Raw genomic sequence first — 15,193 nt, 5'->3', positions numbered from 1 at the left:
AAATAACTAAAACTAATAGTAACGAATGTTGGAGAGGTTGTAGAGAAAAAGGAACCCTCATACACTGCTGGTGGGAATGCAAACTGGTGCAGCCACTATGGAAAACAGTGTGGAGATTCCTCAAAAAATTAAAAATAGAACTACCATACGATCCAGTTATTCCACTACTGGAATTCCACTATCTATCCAAAGAGCTTGAAGTCAGCAATTCCAAAAGTCCCATGTACCCCAATGTTCATTGCAGCATTATTTACAATAGCCAAGACGTGGAAGCAACCTAAGTGCCCATCAACTGATGATTGGATAAAGAAGATGTGGTATATATATACAATGGAATACTACTTAGCTGTAACAAAGAACAAAATCATCCCATTTGCAACAACATGGATGGACCTTGAGGGAATTATGTTAAGTGAAATAAGCCAGATAGAGAAGGACAATCTCTATATGACTCCACTCATATGAGGAATTTAAAAATGTAGACAAAGAGAACAGATTAGTGGCTACCAAGGGAAAGGTGGGGTGGGGGGTGGGCACAAAGGGTGAAGGGGTGCACCTACAACACGACTGACAAACAATAATGTACAACTGAAATTTCACAAGATTGTAACCTATCATTAACTCAATAAAAATTAAAAAAAAAAAGTCTGCCTCCCCAACTGGGTTTAAGCTTCATGAGAACAGTACCTTTGTTAATTTTGCTCACCTCACATCTCCTGAGCTGATCACAGTGCGTGACCCATTTGTCAATGCTTAAAAAATACTTATGGAATGAATAAGTGAATTATCTCCTGAGATCAACCAGCTTCCTTGTTTTGTTTCCATGCCCACCAATCCATCTTCTAACTACAACTGAGTGTCCTCAAATTTTTTTAGAAAGAAAGCAGGGGAAAAATGAGTAATGTAGGAATGAATGAGGAGATGGATGTCAGGAAGAGAGTGGTCTGGAGTGGCAAATCATAGTTACTCAAAATGACTGCCACAGTATCTCCCATCCCATGTGTACCTGTGCAGAGGGACTTTACCACTCTCCCATTAAGAGGTGAGTCAAATTGAATCTAGGTTAGCCTTAGTGACTCACTTAAACTAACAAATGTGACTTCCAAGGCTAGGTCAGAAAAGGCTGTGCAGCTTATGCCTTTTTCTCTTAGAACACTCACTGTCTGGCGGCACCTCTCAGGACACCCCCCACAGGGCCCAGTGACCATACTGGGAGGAGCTCAAGCCAACGGTATGAAGAGCCCAACTCCAGCTGAGCCGTCTTCCAGAGTCACCACAGCCAAGGTATCAGACATGTGAGCGAGGCAGCCTTCAGGTGAGTCCTGCCCCCAGCCATTCAAGTTTTCCCAGCTGAGGCCTCAGACATTGTGGAGCACAGACAAGCCATCCTTGTTTGCCCTTTCTTATACCACTAAGTTTTATGGTAGTTTTTCTGCGGCAATAGATAACAGGAAAAGAATTTGGAATCTGGAAGTGGGATTCTTCCATAACAAAAACCAGAAACCTAAGCCATTGGCTTTTGACTGGGCAGCAGGAAGAGGATTGTGGAAATCAAGGAAAACCAATTAAATGAGAACAAACAAAGGCTATTTATTCAGAACTTGCTACAGCAAGGGAGTTAGCTACCATCAGTTCTGTTTTGCCAGAAACTCAAAGGCTGACACAGAAATGGGACAGTTTTATAGCAGAAAAAGGGAAGGCTTCAGGTGTGCCCAGGTTGGAAGCTGTTGGCAAGGGGATGCTGTAGGGCTCACTAGAAGCAGGAAATCCTATGTGATTGGTTAGGGTGCATATTTGGCTTTCTCTGGTTGGTCCTAAGGTGAAAGCAGGGACAAAAATTAGGGAAGCTGTCAGTTATTAATCAAGTGTTGGTCATTTGGGGCTGATTGTTACAGCGGCTATGTTTGGTTTCTTGGTTTGTTGCCAGAGATAGCAATCTGACTTCCTGCAAGTCTGACTTATGGCAGGCTGGCTGCCTGGGCTGCTTTCCTACGCTGGTTGCTGCAGATGCTGGGTCAGAGTTCTACTTTTATATGTTGTCTGGCCATTATTGGTTTGTGTATTCAGTCTCTCAAGCTCAAATGTCTTTGAGAAGTTTGTTAGTGAAATATGGATGGACATTGAGAAGACTGTCAGTGGAGACTGGAAGGACAGGAGGAAATTATTATTGGTGAGTGGTAAAAATGTGACCTTGCTAAACTGCAGCAGCAAGTTTAGCAATACTGTCACCTGCAATAACTTGAAAAAGAAAATACACCTAGTGAGCTAGTGGAGATTTCCCAGCAGAAAGCTGAAAGTGCCAACTGGTTTCCTTTAGCTACTGATGATAAAATATGTTTGGAGAAAGAGAAAATGTTCAGTTTTTCAACAAAATTATACAGAGGGCTTAAGTCAGTCTTTCCAGTTAGCAAACCACTCTCAAAGTAAGAAAGGTCTTCAGTGCAAAGGTCAAATCCAAGGTGCTATGAGGAAGACACAGTCTTAGAGTAAAGATGAAGCCAACAATGGGACTTTACAAACTTTTTTAAAATCTCAGAAAGAGTTAAGATGGTGCCTCATGAACCTTTTCATATGGATAATAGGGCACTTTAAGGATCTTAGCATACCACTTGTCTCTTTGGTTCATAGATCTTTAATTGCAAGGAAGTGTACTAACAGGGCTGTACCTGAGAAAGGCACCTGAGAAGCCTCATCAGCCCCAGAACCTAACTAAGTAGCACGATCTTGGACTTTGAATTGATGCTGACTTTAAGGATCTTGAGGATGAGACTTTGGGGATCTTGAGGGAAGAGTGAGGATGCTTTTCATGCGGGAGCAATGTGAACTGTTGTTGCCAGAGTGTGGACTGTGGCAAATTGTACTTTTTCAAAGATGGCAGCAACGATGGCTGTTTTGCAATGTGAACTTGCTAATCTCCCAACAAGATCTAGAGTCTTCTTCCCCTTCCTTTGAATCTAGGCTAGCCTTAGTAATGAAATACGGCAGAAGTGTCACTAAGCGACTTCCATGGCTTGGTCTGAAAAGGCCATGTAGCTTCTGCCTGTTTTGGAATGTTCTCTATCTGGATGCTCAATCTCAAGACATTCCCTCTGGGAATCCAAGTGCCATGTTTTGTGAAGCGCAAGTCACATGGGGAGGCCATGAATAGGTGCTTTGGGTGACAGACTCTACTGAATTCAGACTTCAAGTCATTCTAGCTCAGGCACCAGACATGTCAGTGAGGCAGTCTCCAGATGATTCCAGCTCCTAGGCATCTGTGTCACCCCCAACTGAATCATTCCCCACTGAGACCCCAGACACTGTGGGACACAAGCCACCCCCGCTGTGTCCTGTGTGAGTTCCTGTCCCACAGAATATGAGAGCATAATACAATGGTTGTTATTTTATGGCATTAAGTGTTGAAGCGATTCTATTTAGCAATAGATAAACCAGAGTGCCTGGCTATATACACAGTTGTTCATAAGAATAACGCCATTTTCATGCAGGAAGGGGGCTCAAGAGATCATCCAGTCCTACTCCCTCAGCTCTCAGATAAAGAAACTGACCCTCATATGGTTATGTGACTTGCCTAAAGTCTTGCCTTTAGTTGATAGCAGACCAAGAATCTGGACTCCTTTTCCATGACAGTACAGAGGTGTCCATAAGGCAGTGCAATCTTCTATGAACTGGAACAGCATCAGCTACTCTGCCAGAGACGGGATCTTCACTAAATTTCCAGCTCTCTGGAGGGATAAGGCCTTGACTTTGGGCAAATTTTTAAGCTGAAGGTCCCCTTGGGGCCTGTCTAAAGAATTAGCCCTCTGCATGGGTCATATTACTGGGCTGACCAACTTGTTTCTTCCTTTCTCAATCTTCCCTGGTCTCTCTCCCTGTCCTCCCTGTGGTTTCTTCCACTCCACTATTTTCTTCCATTTTCCTTTTTTAACAGTCTGTATTGAAACCTTGAATATCAACCAATGGCCATGAGAGGCATAGATTATGCTTGTGGTTCATGGGGTAGAGATAACAGAAGTGAAAGAGATCATCCAGCTGGCTGGTGGTTATCAAAGGAGCTCAGGATATGGAACAGACAGAAGCAGAATACCCCGTCTACAAGGAGCCTCCTAAGGCAGCTCATTAGTCAGCAGGGTTCTAAGGAATTACATTTGGAAACCCCTTAATGTCCCTCCCATTTATAGATGGGGAAACTCTCAGAGAAGTGCAGTGCTTTCCCTATAATCATACACGGTCTTTGTGCCTCTGTGTGGATCTCAGAACTGAAATCCCCCAAAATCAAAATGGGCAGCTGTATTTTTCCCCTTAAAAATCTTATCTGTATAGCTTAATATTAAAATCACTAGTATTCAAAGAGTACATTTTTCAAATCACATTTTAGACTGTATAGATAGTGGCATTAAATAGTAGGGTTGAGAGCACACTTAAATGGTGCCCTGGACGTGTTTAATGGAGCATATGTATCTTCTCAAGGGTGGTGCTTTAGAATGAGTATAAAGGGAGGAAAATCTAAATGAGGACACACTCTACAGAGAAAAAGAAATAGGCCTTATGAAGAAACAGTACAGAAACTCAGATTTTTAAAGCCTGGTGGGAAGGTACTTTGGGGTTAAGTAACCTCAAATGTAGTAGTTGGCAATTAGTCCCACTGCACTGAGGAGCAGGATGTAAAATGGAACCATTAAGTTTAAACCTAGTAATGCTGTTGATTTTGGTTCTATGTTTCTGATTTTGTCTGTGTTTTCTAGAAAGCTTTCACATTTCTAGGAAAGAGATGAGCAATTTAACCAAACACACAGGTGGAGAGACTGGAGCGCAAAAAGGTGAAATTCAAGGTCAAGGATTTGTCCATTTAAATCACTGTTCTCCTTTTGGATTATGAATCCTTTCAGAATCCTTTCAGAATTTATGAATCCTTTCAGAACTAAATTTTGGATCTACTCTTCAGAAAAATGAGTACATTAAGAAATTTGCATACAATGCCCATTCATGGACTGTATGTCCATAAATCTCTGGGCTAAATATATTAGGATAAATACAGAGAATAGAATACCATAAAGCAGTTATAATGACGAACTTCATCTTCACTGTTTTGAAATGAAAAAATGAACATTACTGAAAGGGTTCAAGAAGTAGACCATAGAATAATTGCATATAAGTAGTATAAAACTATTTACACAAAAGCAAATATTTGTATTGTGCACATAGCAATAGTAATTGACTTTTTATTGAGTCCATGTTCTAAGTTATTTAACCTTATTATCTAATTTAATTCCCACAATAATTCTATATACTAGGTACTATTATTATACTCATTTTGCAAGTGAGAAAACTGAGTCTTCAGAATTTAATAGTTTGCCTGAAATCACATAGCTATGGGTGATAGACACAGTTTACAAACCCAGGATGAGACACACACACACTCAAACTGGAAGCCACGTGAGGTTAGGAACCATATCCAGCATATTCAGCTTTTAGGACAGGGCCAGGCACAGTGCAGATCAGTAAAGATGTGTTGATTGAAGGAATGAACTAAAATGTTAACAGTAGTTATTTATGGGAGGTGAGGATAAAGTAGCCCTTATATTTTCTACTTTACCTGTTTTTTATTTATTTGGATTTTTATAATTAGTATGTTAGCAGAACACTGTTAGTGTTCAACAAATATCCATGTGCTTCTCTCTATTTCCCATCTCCTATGCATATGGGTGTGTCATGAGACTGATTCTCCCCAAAGGAATGTGGGTGGAAATAATGTGTCTACTTCAGTCTGAGGCAGTTAAGAGACAAGGATTCTTGGGGGCCATCTTTGAGGCTGGTTACCATGGAGACCATGAGATGTCCCACAGTGTGGCTGAGACTCAATTTGCCTGTGTGATCTTGAAGAGTAAATGAATATAAATTTCAGGTTGTTGTTTTATTTCCTAATTCCTTGAAATTATCTTGATGGTTTGTTTATATTGTTTTTACTGCCCTACTAGAATGTGAGCCTCCTGAGAGCAAAGAGCTTGTCTGTCCTGTTCACTGCTATATCCCTGGGGCCTAAAACAGTGACTACCACATAAGAAGAGCCCCATAAATAGGGAAATAAATGAATAACTGAGTGAATGAAGACCTCTGGGTACCTTAGCTGGGCAAAGCTGGAAAGCAGTGATGGAATTTTCCATAGCAGCATCCTAGAAGGGTACTTTTTTGAGGGTGGGAACTCGTTTTGAAAACTCCAGCAGACACAGCCTAGGAGGAGCTGGAAAGGTGACACCATGTGATATCTTATAAAGGGATGCAATTCACAGCTGCCACAGGAAGACTCAGTAGGAACACTGCTAATACCTGCCTCTGGAAGCACTGTGTGATCTATCAGTTAGGATATTGGTTTAGTTACTGTAACAGACACCAAATAACAATGGCGTAAACAAGATGGCTTATTTCTCTCTTATAGAAAAGTCCAGCTGGTAGGCAGCCCAGGAAAGTTGGGCTGCTCTACTTCAAGTGATGGTCTTGGGACCCTGATTCCTTCTGTTTTGTTTTTCTGCCATCTTCTAGGGTGTTGTCCTCATTCACATGGTTGAACTGGATGCCCATCACCATGTTGGCACTCCAGCCTCAGAAAGGAGGTGGAGAGAAAGGGGAGGGCATGCAACTTTCTTTTAAGGATGTTACCCAGAATTGGCACATATCATTAGGCTCACATCCCATTGGTGGGACCTTAGTCTTATAGCCACACCTGACTACAAGGAAGGCTGGGATATGTAGGCTCAAATGGACAGCCATATGCCTCCCTGAAACCTGGAGATTACTGTTACTAAAAGGAAGAAAGGAAAGATGGATACTGGTGGACATTTGGAAATCTCTTATGAGTGAGGAAGCATTATGGCTGATGCTGAGAAACAATTTGTCCAAACCTTTGGGTCCATATATGTGACTCCATTATTATTATTGACAAGTTGTATATCAGGGTGTGATAGGCAGCCTCTAAAATGGCTCCCAATGAGTCCCACCTCCTGGTATTAAAATCCTGTGTAATTCTCTTCTCTTGAGTAACTTTTGTCAAGTGAAGAGAACGTTGATAGGCTGTCACTTTCATGGGTAGATTAAAAAAGATGTACCTCCACCTTGCCAGCAGACTCTATTGCCTTCCTGGCTCATACGTTTTGATGAAGCAAGCAGCCCTGTTGGAGAGGCCCATGTATCAAGAAACCGAAGGCATCTCCAGGCAACAGCTAGCAAAGACCCAAGGCCCTCAGTCCAACAGCCCAGAGAGAATTGAATCCCGCCAACAACTGCTGAAGTTTGGAAGCAGATCCTTCATCAGTCAAGCCTTCAGATGAGACGCCAGCCCTGGCTGACACTTTGCATGCAGCCTTATGAAAGACTCTGAAGCAGAGGCTGCAACTAAGCTCTGCCTAGACTCCTGGTGCACAGAATCTGTGAGATAATAAATGTGTGTTGCTTTAAGCCTCTGGGTTTGTAGCAATTTGTTATGTAACAAAATATAACTAATACATAGGAGTCCTTGCCAAAATGTCAAGTGCTCTGGATCTAGCCTTTTTAGGAGCTACCTAGCTGTCCTGTCTGAGGTATGGTCATTCCATATCCCCAGATCCATCAATCCTCCACATGATACACACCTACCACTACCACCCCCTTCCCAATCTGAGAGACTCTCCTTCTCTCCTCAGCTCTGGCTTCTTCCACTTCCTGCTCTTGTGGTTTTTGCTTTTATTTTTCTGCCTTTGAACAGTGGCTTAACAATAATCTCCTAAATAAATTTAGATTTTGATAATGATAGCCAGGAAGGGTGTGGTAGGGGAGGTCTTTAAAAGCTGGAGTAATGAGACTCGGGGAATGCAAGAGAATAACTGTTAAGACGCTGGAAAGTTGAGATTGCCTCAGGGAAGCCAGCAGACCCAGGAAACTGGGAGAAGTAGAGGGAGCCAGTAAGCAGCTTCCTAGGACCACCACCCAACCCCCACCCAAACAGGTAAAGGCAGAAAGAGTCCCTGGTCATTATCCCTGAGACATTTATAGATGTTGACGGAAAGGGATGATACTAGTTAAACCCATGGCATCCTGATTATACTGACCATACTTATCATATTACATCATATTCAACAACAAAAATATTTATTGAGTGTATACTCCACGCCAGGCACTATATTAGGCTCTGGTAAGCAGTAGTGAATTTAGCCACTGCTCTCCTGGTGCCTCTAGACACTGCCTGTCGACTTTCTGTGTCCCCTACTAGACGGTAGGCTCCATGAGGGAAAGGATCTTGTATGAATTTTTCCTGATGGATACTGATAGTCTTTGCCATCTGTAAACATTTAATAAATATTTGTGGGATAAATGAACCTGAAAGTGACTGAGATGACAAAGAGGTAAGACATCAGAGAAGAGGCTCAGAATTATAACACTGATTTCACTCGAATGCAAGCTCTATGAGGGCTAGAATTGTGTTCACTAGACATCCTCCACATCCAAAACTGTGCCTGGCACACAGGAGGTGCTCCATACATTTTTGTTGCGGAAGAAATAACTTTCAAAGAGTGTCTGCATTTCTAAAAGTGATCTGAGATGTTTATATTACTTTTTCCTTTAAGAGCCCCATGCTGTTATTTAAAACAAAAACCCCTGAAAACATTTAATTTATTCACTAGATATTCTCCCATGGACCTTACGGTAGAAAAGTACTCTGATCTTGTACATAAGGCAACCTTGTTGTAAGTTGTCATAGGCCACGAGCCCAATGGGATTACAGAGATGGGAGGTATCGCGGGGAGCTGTGGGCTGCTGACTCCAAGGCTTGGAGCATTTCTCTTCCTTTGGTGGCTCGGTTGCCTCATCTGTACAATGCAAGGCTTTGAACTGGTGAACTCTGAGATCATTTCAGTTATAAAACTTAATAACTCTTTGATTCTGAAATGTCACAGAAACATATGAGCCAGAATGAGAGATCTCGAACACACCTGTTTAATTCAATTTTTCTGATGTCAGTCCAGAATTTAACCAGTGTTACTTGAGAATTTAGCAAACCCAAGTGACCATTTAGTGTCTTTATTCTTACATTTTGACAAGGAAAGGATCATGACTTCCACAGCATTTGGCACAGACCTGGGTAAATAAGATAAGCTTCCAAGTCACCCCTCCTCTTTAAGATCTAGGAATGTATTATGTCTCAGGCTCAGCACAGGAGCTATCAACTTTAAAAAAAAAAAGAAGATTAGATATGGATATATTATCTGAGTACTTGCCATTGTCAAAATGCTCAGAACCTTCCCCATCCACTAAATTTTTTCTTGTAAGAAAGTGTTTCTCTAATGGTGGTCTTCCAACCACCTGTCTTAGAGTCACTGGGGTGATGGTTATATGAAGCTTCCTGGGCCTCACCCCTAGACCTAATGAATCAGCAGGTCTAGGAATGGAGCCCTGGAGTTTGCATTTAATAAGCATCCCAGGTAATTTTCATACACATGAGAAGTTGAGAGCCAGTCCTTTGGTGACTTGGGGCCAAAGTTTCTCTCTTTTTTTTTTTTCTCCCAGTAATTTTATTGAGATCATAACGGTTTATAACATTGTATAATTTCAGGTGTACATTATTGTTTATCACTTTCTGAATAGACTTCATCGTGCCTACCACCAGTAGTCTAATTTTTGTCCATCACCATACATATGTGCCCCTTTACCTGTTTTGCCCAGCCTCCAACCCCCTTCCCCTCTGGTAACCACTATTCTGTTCTCATTATCCATGTGTTTGTTATCTTCCACATATGAGTAAAATCATGCAGTATTTGTCTTTCCCTGTCTGGCTTCTTTCACTTGATGCCACTTCCCTGAGTCTTCTCCCACTCTTCATGATCCTCAACCATCTCTCCCTTTTCTAGGCTGCTGGTTCTATTGTGTCTTAGTCTTTATTGCACCATGGATAATGATTGCTTCATTGACTAAGCATGCCCCCAGTTTTCTCCTCTGTTAAATGAGAGGGTTGGACGGTGTGATTTTTAAGGTCTCCTCTAACTCCAATGTGTTAAATTCTATTTCTATAAATTCTGGTTGGGGAGATTTATCTGGTCATAGGAAGCCGCCTTGGTCTTTCAGGGTTCTGGGGAACTCCTTGGGAACATGCCACAGTCAGCGTCAACCTAGCTCCATGTTGCCACTCACTAAGGGTCTTCCCAAAGTATCCCAAGTGATGATGGATAGTTTAGTCTTAGAGGCAGAAGAAGAGGCCCATTCATTGGAAAAAATTATGGAGCTATTCTCACTTATGTTACAAGCTTCCCTGGTACTGGAAATTCTCAGAAGCTTTCTATAATTCCAAACATCAGAAATAAACTGTTTTTCAAAGAAGCTTTGCAAAACTGTATTCCAGTTTGAGAAAAGCCCTAAGTCGAACCTTGAGCAAGAAAGATTTGGTGGAGGAAAAGAGGGGTGGGCTGAAGAGGATGGCACTGAAACTAGAGGAAGCGCAGACTCTGGGTTTAGATAAATATCTACAACCTCCTATGTTTTGGCCTCTATGGAGAAGCCCTAGTGCTCTGCACTTCCCTGTCCATAGTGTTAAAAAGGTATTTTAGCAAAACAAAGGCTTGAAGCAACTGTGCTTGTGTTTTGGAAGTGCCATCATTGCATTTCTGCGGCATGGAGCAGACACACAGTTTTCACTCTTAGTGGTGGAGTTGATACATTCCCTAGGATAATTAGTTATTAACCATCTGATGACACTAAAAACCCAAACTGCTCAGTTAACTGAGTATTCCTTTTAAGAAAGCAGATGTCGCTAAAAGTCACTGTTCCATTTTATGGGGAAAATTCCACTAACATAAAATACGTGATTATGATTCAAAAACATAAATCTTCTATTTGTATTAAGTACTATAAAAGGACAATTGCCTACATAATAGTATAACATGCATGTAAGAATCTCTCTTTAATTAAGACTATTGCTGTCTTCTCAGGGGGAGTTGTTAGATTCTCATTGGGTTTCCCAGTTGGGTGAGGGATTTCCGCCAAGTGGCCTATCAGCCTCCATTTCTCCAGAGTGACTTGTGAGAAATGTTTTAGGCTAGACGTTGCTTATTTTTTCCATGGGTTGATCTTACACATTATTAAATACGCAACTTTGTAAACCAGTGGGTCTCAAACTTTAGTGTGCATCAGAATCACTGGAGGCCTTATTAAAACACAGATTACTGGGCCGCATTCTCAGAGTTTCTCATTTAGTAACTTGGAATTGAACCCAAGGATTTGCATTTTTAACAAGTTTCCAAGTGATGCTAATGCTGCTGGTGTGGGGACCACACTGTCTTGAATTCTTAGCTCCACGTAAAATCCTAGCTGGATTCTGAATGCTGCAGATGCCATTTGTGGATTGTTTTTGAAAGCAGAATAGCCATTCGTGGCAAAAAATAGTTTATCACCATTTTACCTGAAGTCATTTCTCTTTCTTTTGTGTTTTAATAAGAATTTCATTGGTTGCTTTTCCGTTAGGCCTTGTATAACCTTCATTTGTGCATATATCTTATTTCCTTTACGACCACGAGTTCTTTGAAGGATTGTGCTCATCTTTGAATGCTCACTGAATTTAGTTACGTGTACATGTTTTGAATTTGTTTTGTACCCAGTTTTCTACATCTAATAATTATAAATAACAAATGCTGAATTAGGTATGCAGCTCACATAGTCTTAAGTGTACATATCAACTTGACTGCCTTTGAGGGTGTGGGGAAAGACTGGTTTCCTTAAACTCAACTTGGCCAAAGATTGTAAATCTAAATAATTCTATCTACTTAATTATTGAAAAGTTACCTACAGTTTTCAATCCTGTAATTTTACTACGAAATTTCCATACATAGCAACGGGACTTGGGGATGTACAGAATAGTAGAGCACTTACAAAGACTGACACACCTAGAAGTGTTATCTTCAGAAGCCAATATTAAGATCATGTGACTAAATTCTGATATTACTTGTGTAGAGGCTGACTGATTTATCCAAAATTACCTTTGCTCCCCTTTACTATCGAACAAACTATATTTTCAAAAACTGGATTTCTGAAATCAGATGCCAGGAATATTCATATTACTGTTGCATTTTTAGTAGCCCTGATAAAATGTATTTGAATCTTTTGATCTTTAGATTTTAGATTTGAAGCATTTCAGCTCTGGAAGAGTCCTTAAAGATCACTCTGTCCAAAAGTCCCCAGTGAAGACCCACATCTCCCCTCCACCCTCCTCATACTCATCTTTGCTTTAAAACAAAGACAAACTGCTCAAACCTTTCCCTTCAGCTTCTACCCAATGGTCCCATTTCAACCCCTTGAGGAACATCCTATTTTCCCCACGGTCATATTATTCCCTATGATCTGTTTCCCTTTCCCCTACTTCTGGATCTCCCTGCTACAGAAGCAAGGGGCACCCACAGCCCCATAGCTTCCAGCTACCAGCTGCTCAGGGCACATCAGCTTGCCTGCTGTTGACAAGCCTGAGTCATGACTGATGAAGAGACTGCTTTCTCCTTAGAAAGCAACTTAGCAACCTTCTACTCCAAATCCAGGCTTAGTGCAAAATTTGTTACCTCAACGACTTTCTTGGCAGTTGTCTGTGGTACTATGAAGAGATGACATGGACCTCATCAAGGATGAAACAGAGGAGAATAAAGGCTATGAGAGAAAAAAGTCTCCATCAAATATAATAACCTCAGTAAGAAATATAAATAGCTAAATGCTTGTAGTCTTAGTTCACGTCCCCTTCATGAAAACTTTAGCTCAATAAATAAAGGGTGATGTTTACAGATTTAGGTAATCTACATCTTTTGTATGCTTCTTACTAATTAAAGTCTATCCAAACTGGGATCACCTCAAACCATAATCCTCTATCATATTTTACAATTTTACTTTCAATTGCGGTGCAAATATTTTTCCCACTGATGTTCACAAATCCACAGTAAATATCAGCATACTCTACACAAATAAAACATGACTTGAATCTATAAATAGAACTATAAATTTAATTCAATTGCTTGTAAAATTTAGACCAAGGAATATAAATGTCCATTAAAAATACAACAGATTTAAAATAACTACAGTTTAGAATACTGTCAGGTTCTGAATTATAGGAAGTAAAATTAAAAAATGGGGATAAATACTTCAAGAACAGGGAGAGACACAAAATGAGTTTCCACGTTAGAGATGAACATGGATATATGGAAGACAGGTGACATTCACAAATAAAGACATATGGAATGGAAAATGAGGACAGTATACAGAATATAAGAATAAAACTTGCAAAGAGAAATAAGAGAAATAAGCTTTCTCATGGCACCTTATACATATTTTTAGGAAATTGCCACCAAATACTTTTCAAATGAGGACACATTTTCCAACCATAAGCATAAATGAGGATTTAGCTTTGACATTTGCCTTGTGAATCGGATGAAATTAAGCTGAGGGCAGATGTTTTCCATCCGTATGTTAGATTACACTAGACATAAAATCATTGGGAAGCACTCACGACTGAATGATTTAGCTTTCTATTAAAAAATCAGATGATATCTAGACACTGCCTTAGACTTCAGAAAATTTTAGAACTTTAGAAATTTTTGATGTTAGAATTTTGACAAGTAATAAAAAAATTAGATGAGCAGTTTTGCTATAACACAAACTTCCATTTTGTGATAGGTAGACTGAATCTTCATAAGTCCGAAAGAACCTTTTGAAAAGTGTAAGCTGCAGATTTTCCATATATGAAACTAGGAACTTGATTTATTTCCCCTGAACTGAATTTTGGTATTAGGTAGACAATCAAAATATATTAGTTAACACAGTTTATTATGTGTTGTGCTGAAATTACTGCAGTTCACATGCACGGACTGAATGATGTCAAATACCCCATTGGAGATTATGCTTCAGCGTAATCACTAAAGATATGGAGAGAAAGTACATAAGGTCTAGAAAGGGAAGTCATCAAAATGTATATGCTATCAATCATCATGTGCAAATCTTCAATTGGTTGTAAGTTGTAACAGTAAAACAACTGTGAAACTATCAAAAAAGGTTGTGATGGTCCATAGTCGTTTGATTACATCTTTGATTGGACAATGTCACTTATTTGTTACAGTAAGGAACATTAGGTGAGTTATTTTCAATGTCCATAAATTAATTTAAACATTACAGATTCTTTAAAAACAATCAAGGGAGGAGCAATTGATACAAATATTTTTACTCAAAAATGTGTTGAGTCTGAACGTCACCAGAGAAAAATTTGCTGTTCACATATACTGAATACCACATCAATCAGGTCACCATTATAGTGGCCCAATAATGAAACATGTCCTTCTGGTGTATTGATCTAAATCTCGTTCTCATTACCAACATACATTTTTCTACATAGATGTTTTTCCTAGTTTATCAAACTATGTTGGCACATATCATTTCAAAGCTGTCCTCAGTGTCATACTCTTTTAAAGTTTCCCTCTATCATGCACACCAGAGGAAGGTAATGATATTTAACAGAACATTAATATGACTTGTTTTGAGTGGCCCTCAATTTGGGATGTTAGCAAACCGTAATTACATTTACTATAAAACAAAGCTTAAGGGTTGAATCTAATTTCACCACAGAGTATTTCCCAGTGAGATGTTGTTAATTTACTTCAACTTGTCAATATGTAATGTGATGAGCCAATGCAAGTAACAGTGGTTTGCAATTTTAGAGCCCTAAACAACTTACTAAGGGTGTACACGAATTTGAAGTCACAGCTACGGCTATCATAACATTCTGTGAAACTCTCACAGCAGAACCAAAATAAATGGGAAACACTGAAGATAGAGTTTTAAACTGATTACTTAAAATACCCCAGTACCAGAATAGAAACAGTGCAAACTCGGGTGAAAAACTGCCTTTTCTACAAATATCATTCTTTCAAACAGGTTTCCGAAAGAAGCATGCTCATCAAGATTAATTTTTAAACTGGTATGTCTCGTTTGACTGACTTAAGGCAAAATAATTTAAAACAATATATGTAATATAGTTAAATAAGGTTTAAACTCTAACTGAAACTAGAAAAGACTAACACAGAGGTGAGTAATACAGTCATATTTTCTTTATCATAATTTACTTTTGGTTATTTCAAGAGCTACTACAAACTAGTGGTCAGCTAGATGCAAATTTGCACAATTTTCCCTTGAGAAAAGCAGAAAACTA

The sequence above is a fragment of the Equus quagga genome, chromosome 4, assembly GCF_021613505.1.
Source record: "Equus quagga isolate Etosha38 chromosome 4, UCLA_HA_Equagga_1.0, whole genome shotgun sequence".
NCBI classification, from domain to species: domain Eukaryota; kingdom Metazoa; phylum Chordata; class Mammalia; order Perissodactyla; family Equidae; genus Equus; species Equus quagga.
Note: the sequence above shows the minus strand (reverse complement) of the source record.